Genomic DNA, 7,917 nt, shown 5'->3' with positions numbered 1-7,917 from the left:
GAAAATTCAGCCATGTACTTGAGGAGGGAATGGGAGTTTAAAGCGGTTTGAATTCAGTCTGGCTTCACTGGTGTGAACACCTGGGCACTGAAACGTGTGTCCTGCTGTTTGTGTACAGTTCCCATTCCCAAACCTGAACAGCAGCCGAATCACAGCTCCTCCATCTTCTAGGAGTTTACAAGCTAGACATTTTAACATCATTGTTAGTCTGTACTCCATGAGTTGTTCTTTCAGAGATTTTGCCTCAAGGAAAAATAAAGAGTAGCTGTCATTTGAAATTTACTCAGGGTTGGCGAAATGATGGCATTTGTCACTTCTGCTCTCCATCTTTTTCAAACTGGCCCTAATGTGTGTCAGACTGTATATTGCATTGACTTACTTTTTCTCTCTCTTTGTTCTTCTAGAGAACGATGAGTAATTAATACAGCCTTAAAAACGTAGCATGGCACAAACCCTTTTTTTTTCCTCTTTGTAGTTTGCAAACAAGGAGGCTGTCGAGAGCCTTACGCGCATCACATTTCAAAAACAATTTGGCAAAGCGATATCACTAGGAGATATTGGGCTGCCCAGATTTTATAGGGCTGCATCTAAAATAATTGGTACACTTGCTGTATGCTGTTGTGCGTTTCGTGTTGTTGACCTCGTCTCCCTGAAGTCTGAATAGCTGTCGTGTCAGTGACAGTAAAGTGTCTGAGCAGTCTGAGGGAGTCCTGCAATTATTTTAATATTTTGCATAATACTGATGGAATTTAATAATTAGTTGTGAAGGATCAAATCCAATTACCTCTTTCCCTAAAACAGGAAAAATGGTGGAATTTTGGTGATAAATGCTAGCAGAGTGAGAAAGAAGTGTAATGCAATTTGTGGTGTTCCAGTCACTATTTTTTTTTTCTTTCTTTTTCTCTCCCATTTTACAGGGCACATTTTCAATCCATTTTTGAAGAAATGTGGTGAATGTAAACTTGATCCGTTTGGGGGGGAAATTCTGGTAAGTGGTGCTGTCTTGATCAATTTTGGTTTCCAGTGGGAATTACAGAAAGATTTTTTTTAAAAAATTATTATTATTTTACCTGATGGGAAATTCAGAGACATAGTTGATTATATGTGGTTTTCTTTCTCTGGTATGGAGACTCGCAGTATGAGAAGCATTGACAGAAAACAGCATGCTGGGCCTCGAGGCAAGGAATGTAGCTTCATTTGCTCCAGTGGCATCTGCTTATTGTGTTTGTAGCTGTTATATTCTGCTGAAGAGGGGCTGAGCTACAACCTAGAGCAGAAGAAACACAAAGGCCTAATTTAAAAACAAAGGGAACAAAAAAGCAGGCTAGTGATATAAAAAAATTAGGAGCAAAAATAACGTAGAGGGAGCACATGCCTCCCGAAGTGGTGGGGGTGTCCGGTCACTCTGAAATCTTTCCATCCATTCCCAGAACGTCTGACTGACACACTTACCACATGGAGCTAGGATAACTTGCTTATGCCTGATTGATATAGCTAATGCTCCTGTGTGCTATACCAGTTTTCCTATTCCTCCTTTCCATCCCACATGACAAGCTTTCTGCTTCTCTGGCTGTTCCGTATGCAACCCTTCCAGAGACACCAGCTTCCTACAGACTTCGGGTCCTACATTTCTATGGGAATATGGCACGTCACGTGTGACATGACTGTGCTGCTGGCCTGTACCACTGTGAGAAAGAGACAGAGAAGAACGGGAGGTAATTAGTGACATACCCCAACTAAAGGGAAATAGTCCAAAAAAAATCTTAAAACCTGCAAAAAAACAGCAGATCTGGAGCAGTTTGTAGACTCATCTTGCTTTTCCCTTTAGGACACTGTCAATATATACAGCTCTAGCTAGTGCCATAGAATCACCATAGAATAGTTTGAGTTGGAAGGGACCTTTAAAGGTCATCTAATCCAACCCCCCTGCAAGAAGCAGGGATATCACCAACCAGATCAGGTTGCTCAGAGCCCCATCCAACCTGGCCTTGAATGTTTCCAGGGTTGCGGCATCTGCCACCTCTCTGGGCAACCTGTTCCAGTGTTTCACTACCTGCATTGTAAAAAATTTCTTCCTTACATCTCGTCTGAATTTACCCTATCACCCTTGGGGAAAAATATGCCAGCAGAAGATTGTGTGTCTTCTTTTCCTTGGCCAAGCAGGGTATTGGACTCGTGGTTTTTTTCTTCAGCCAGCATGTGCAGATTGCAGATGAAAACTAGCTGATTCTCCACTGGCAGAAGACTTCAGAGCTGGATAGCCTGCAGGGTAGAAAACTGAAAATCAAAGATTGGCTCTGTAAGAACACTTGTTCTTTTCTGCCATTTAGAAGAAACAGATGTTGTTACATCATACAGAAAGATCTGGATAAGCTAGCAGATGTTTAAATGTAGATTGTTTAATCTTCTACAGAATGTAGTCTTAAAGATAAGAAAAGATGAGATAACCAAGATCAGAGTTTTACAAAGAAGTTGGCCAAATGCACAAAAAGTCCTGTACAGTGGTACCTACTGCAGCTCCTTTTAAGCAATTCTCTCTACACAGTTTGGCTTTTCTGACAACTGTGCATGTTGTAAGCTTGCACCTATATCCATGTACTGGGAAATGCAAACAATTGTTTAGGTAGAATTTAGTTGTAGGTCCAAAGATGAGCCACAGACCAGCAGCATGAGCTCATTAGTCCATGAGATTTTGTGCTGACTTCTGTTACTGTGAGAGAGGATAGGATCTATATGTAGTTTTCGTTTTGGTGATAGCAATGATACTTTGGTCCTGAAATAATTCAGAAATAGTGATGCCATGTAACACCAAGGAAAAAAGTTTATCAGCAGGCCTGGTAGTCAAATTGTTGTGTTTTAATTTTCCTTCAAAGAGCATCAACTGAGACCAGCCTGGTCTCCATAGCTGGCCTTAGTAAAAGAGTGTAGTTCAAGACCAGCAAGAGGAACAAGACAGAAGCAGCAAGTTTTTTAGCATCATAGAATAATTTGGGTTGGAAGAAACTGACAGACACCATCTTGTCCAAACCCCCACTTGAAATAGGTCCTATTAAGTCAGGTTACTTAGGGCTTTGATTTTTGAAATTGAACTGGATGCCAAGGGTGGAAACTCTACAGCATGTCTGGGCACCTGTTCCCTTGTACAACCATCCTTAGAGTAAAAAAAGTGCTTCCTTGTTGCTTCTTGTTGTTGTTGCTCACTGTCGATCAGTGCGGACTTTGCATTTTCTCTGCCTGTCAGAGAGGAGCCTCGGAGAAGACCTCAAAATCAGGGAAGCTGCTTCTTGTGGCCCCAAGGAAATGTTGTGTCACACAGATGCAGTAAACTTGCTACTGGTTGGGGGCAGGGGGGGAACGAACCACAATCTGGTTCTCGGAGATTCTACTTGGGCAATGTTTCTCAACCTATAGTTCATGTTCAGACTTGGAAAGCATGACTGCTTGACTTGGTTGAATCTCAAAACTTGGGAGGTTAGCTGACAAACTGATGCTCCTGAAAACTACCTGTTTTCTTGCCTTGCTTAGAGATAAAAGCCAATGGAAAGAGAGACTTCTCACTGCTGGATGGTGAGCATCCTGGCATTTCTTCAAGCCAGTCTGGAGCTCAGTTTGTACCACTCCATGCTCCAGGATTTTGCTCCAGAATTTAATGTCATTATCCTACAGCCATTATAATACGTTAACAGACTCTGCAAATTTTGCTTGTTTTCACAGCTGTTCCTTCCCTCTTCCCACTTCAAACTGTTTGCAAAATCTTATTTTGAGGTAGGATAATCAGGAACCTTGAATTTCTCATCTGTAAGGATCTCTGAAACATCTCTGACCCCACTGTAGGTTTGCCTATGGCATTCCAAATTCCCAGAGAATTTAAAAATAAATACAAAATATGTAAGACAAGGAAACAATTTTGCCCAGTCTCTGTCCCTAACCCACTGAATCCAAGAAGGACTGGACATCAAGAGAACATTTTGGATTTATCTTGACATAGCAGCTGAGCTCAGAGGTTCTATGGTTATTTGTTCATCTTGTGTCAAAGTCCTAGAAAAGGTCATGCAGCCTCCAGATCAAAAGTTCATAATGGATTTATGAGCTGATTAGAGAAATATACTGGAATGCTGGGAGGGAAATCTTGGCTGAATTTAAAATTCCCTCAGCTAAGGTGATGATACCTTTCTGAGCAGTGTAAGAGACCTCTTTTGATGAGATTTCTGTAAAGCAGCCTTGTGGATGTCAGAGCAGATATTTGTGTGGCACTATGGGTTTGACCTGTCTTGCATTGAGCACAGCATTTGGCAGGCAGTCATCCACATCAAATACTTACACGACTGCAGGGAGTCCCAAGGAGCATGGCTGACGTAGGACAGAAAACCTCGGGGTGATCTGTTTGTTATTTTTTTCCCTAGCCAGACTGCTCTTTCTCAGTCCAGACTGCCCTTGAAACTCTTGCCTTTCATAAGAGTTTTTTATATTTCTAAGCATGACTTATGCTGTACATTACGGCATTCTAGACCCTGTAGTTGTTTACAGCTATGAAGACCAGAGGAGGATCAAGCTGTGAAGTGAGTAGAGGGGCTGCTGTATCATAAGCCTGACATGCATCTTCCTGCACCAGGTGTTCCTCCGTGTGCTCGTCCTTATCCTATAGATTTTCTCTTCCCAAGAAAGCTGTGAATACTTCAAACATAGCCCTTGAAGCTGAACGTATACCTCAGGGCCTGGAAATCCAGTACTCTTTTCATGCTGAATTTAAGCAGGGATACCTCGCCAAGTTCAGGACTTTTTGATGTTTCAGCTGAAATCTGAGATGCTGTGTTTCTATCTGCCCACTTCTCTGTAGATTAGAAGCAACTGCACATCTTAAACAATGGTTTCAGCTATTTCTAGTTGCTCAGATATATTGTGGAAAATTTGGATTTCAGCTGCTAAGACACTCATCTAGTATTTTGTTTGTTTTTTTTCCCCATTAAGGACAGTCAGATTTTTCTTCTCTCTTTATTTTAAACCAAAAAAAAAAAAAAAGAGCAGGTAGTGCTTGCTTTCATTTTAATAAATTGTATAAAACCAAATTTTCAGTATCTTTATACATATTAAATTTGTTTGCCTTTGGAAAGATTGTGATGCCCTGTGCATTCCTGGGTGTCCAGTTTGTGTGATACAATTATTTCCATCCTTGATGTCTACCAAAAATGCTATGGAATTTCTCGTGGTGATTGGTCACACTTGTTAGGTTTCTGACATAAAGTATTACAGAGCAACTATGTATTATCTGCAAAGAGCTTGGAATACGCGCTCTCACTGCAAAATAACCCGCTGTAACTTTCACTTTATTACCTGTATTCTGCCATGCCACAAGAGGCTTTGCCAGAATCATTAGCTGTTCTCTGTAATTAGAGCTGACCTGGTGCATTTTAGTCCTCTTTCTAGTAGCTTTTAGTTTTCCAGAGTCATTAATTTGGGCACTGCTGCGCCTCATAATGTGCTTCCATTGTGTATCTTCATTATCTCTTCCTATGGGCTGAAGATTATCATGTGTCCTTAGGAGGGAAAGTGTGTGGAAATGCTTGAGCATTTTAAAATATCTTGGAGTTTACCAAGATTTACTATGCTATGCTTGTAATTCGTTCAATTTTAGTCTCTTTCTTTTCTTCCAGTCTAGTCGGTGTGAAAGATGTGCATGTTGATGCTGCTGGGTGTGGTGAAGGTTAAATCTGGCCTGTAAGATTTCTAAGGAATGTGGCTTGCTCCCTGCTCAGAGCTGCATGTTGCCAGTCCCAACTTGGTTGGGTTTAGTCTGCTCTCTTTAGAGATGTGAAGCATTGTTATACTTGTGGTCAGTTTGTTAAATTAGATAACCCTGCACAGGGAGGTTACATTCCAGTCTCCTGCAGAAGAGATCTTTGTGTCTTAATCTCTGTTGTTTTCCCAAGCGTTTTCCTACATCTCACTATAGTAATCCTTTTAGTATGGCTTTCATTTTTTCTTTTTTTCCCACTGAGGTTGAGGTGATCCAGTTGTTGGAACTGCTCAGCAAAAAGAGCTGGTATGTGGGCCATCCATCTGCATGTCTCTCTTGCTGTAGCCCCTGGAGAAGAAACAGGGAAGGACAGTTTAGATGGCAGATGGAGCAGAGCACTATGTGCAGCTGTACCTCCCAGCTTTCTTAGCTGGCTCAATGGCAGAGATGTTTGGAGTGGATCATGATGTTACAGTGGCTTGAAGATTCATGATAGGATTTTGCAAGTGGTAAATTGGTTGGGTTTCTTTCAGTCTAGATAACAAGCCCTCCAAGTGCTCTGTTGAAAGAAAAGCATTACATTTGAAAATTCAGATGTTGCTTTAGGGAGTGTTACATCAACTTTGCTCTTTTCTGTATGTGCATCAGGGTATTTTTGTCACTGTTCAGTTGATACAAAAACTCCTCTTCCATCACACTAGCATGTTCTCCTACCTTCTGTTTCCCTTCCAACCCCCCAGCAAACTGAATAAAAACTTTTATGTGATACAGTGCAGGGGCCACTACCATCCAACCTGTTATGAGTTCAGATTTAGATACAGAACAGCCTTGGACCTGGTTTCACATCCAGCTCTGGCCATTTAATACTAAAGTGTAAGTGCAGCTTGAAGCAGGCAGGTCCCACCCAGCTGGTAGTGGGATCCTGGGGCGTTGTAGGTGGGATCTCCAGGGAATTTAGTTGCTGGGAAGCATCACCTCCTTAGTGAGCTCATGCAAATGGAAATTTATTTTTTCAGAAGTTAGTAATTTAGTCATGTTTGGGAGTTTTCTGCAGAGATCAAAATACAAAGATTTTGCCTTGACACTTTGCAAGTTTATGGTCCAAATCACAAAACCTCTTGAGCTATTCAAGGGGTGACCAGAAGCTTTTAACATGAACAAATCACTCCAGTTTCCCATGCCTTGTTTCAGAATTAGCCTGAAAACTTCTGGTTGAAGTCATGCCAGAAATCCAAAACAGCAACAAAGCAAGGAAAAAAAAAATCTCCCAGCAAACATCCAGCATGGAGAATATTGCCAAACGTGGGACTGTTTGTGCCAAGTTTATAATCAGGCAGCAACAGGGTCTTAGTAGGTAATGCTATCAACCCACAGCTAATGAGCCCTGCGGCGCAGGGAGCGAGGAGCGCCGCAGAGAGAGGCAGGGCTCTTACCCAGTGCCTGATTTGCGTGATGCACTGCATGTAAGACACAAATCACACCCAAGATTAAAAGGAACAGAGGGCATGATTTCTGGGGAGCATATAAGGCTGTTTCTGTGGATCAGACTCTTACTACATGAATAGGTGTTGTAATGATAAATACATCTATAGGTAGAATTTAAGGTTTGTGGATGGATGTAGATTTTCCTGACCCGAGCGTGCTGTATTTTGTAGTACAGCCATGATGCTGCTTTACTTCTAGGGAGTTTCTTTTAAGTACAAGGGGAGAGGGGTGGTGAGTTTAATTCTCTCAACATTAATTCTGCCTCATCAATACTTCATGGATTTAATAGAGCTAAAATCATTTGGGAGCACAGTGGAGGCTGCTGAAACTAAATGGAGGACAGAATGCACGTGTGTGTGATACAGGATGCTATGGTAGCAAGATTTAATTATTATGGGATTTTTTTAGGAGATTTTTCTGTGACTTTTGTGAAACTTTGTGTTGGGCACTGAGTACTTTGCATATAGACAAGTTATCTCTAGGCACAAGTGTCTATTTCCACCTCATAGCATAAGCACACTGCTGTAGTTCCTCATCTCTCATTACGTCTCCCTCTCGCTTAAATGCTCATCTGGCACGAACATAATGAAACTGCATACAAAGGAGCATGAAGAAGAGGAGAGATCTCATTGCAGATTACCAAAGCTGAATATTTTTGGACATTGAGTTATTTATATTAATCAGTTTGCTAAGCTCAA

At 41.4% G+C, this 7,917-nt stretch overlaps 1 protein-coding gene across 3 annotated transcripts in view; it reads left to right on the top strand.

Moving 5' to 3' along the window:
• The first annotated feature begins 913 nt into the window (after window positions 1-913).
• FYN (FYN proto-oncogene, Src family tyrosine kinase) overlaps window positions 914-7,917 on the top strand; it is a 77,629-nt gene continuing 70,625 nt past the window's right edge. For 2 of the 3 annotated variants that reach the window (XM_010118130.2, XM_086743462.1), the window contains exon 1: window positions 914-988. The gene's annotated coding sequence lies outside the window, so the exon portion shown is untranslated. The remainder of the gene's footprint in view (window positions 989-7,917) is intronic. The other variant, XM_010118129.2, reaches the window with a different exon arrangement.

Source organism: Chlamydotis macqueenii, chromosome 3, assembly GCF_036417535.1.
Source record: "Chlamydotis macqueenii isolate bChlMac1 chromosome 3, bChlMac1.mat, whole genome shotgun sequence".
Classification (NCBI taxonomy): Eukaryota; Metazoa; Chordata; class Aves; order Otidiformes; family Otididae; genus Chlamydotis; species Chlamydotis macqueenii.
The sequence above is the reverse complement of the archived record's forward strand: the minus strand, read 5'-3'. Positions and strand labels throughout refer to the sequence as shown.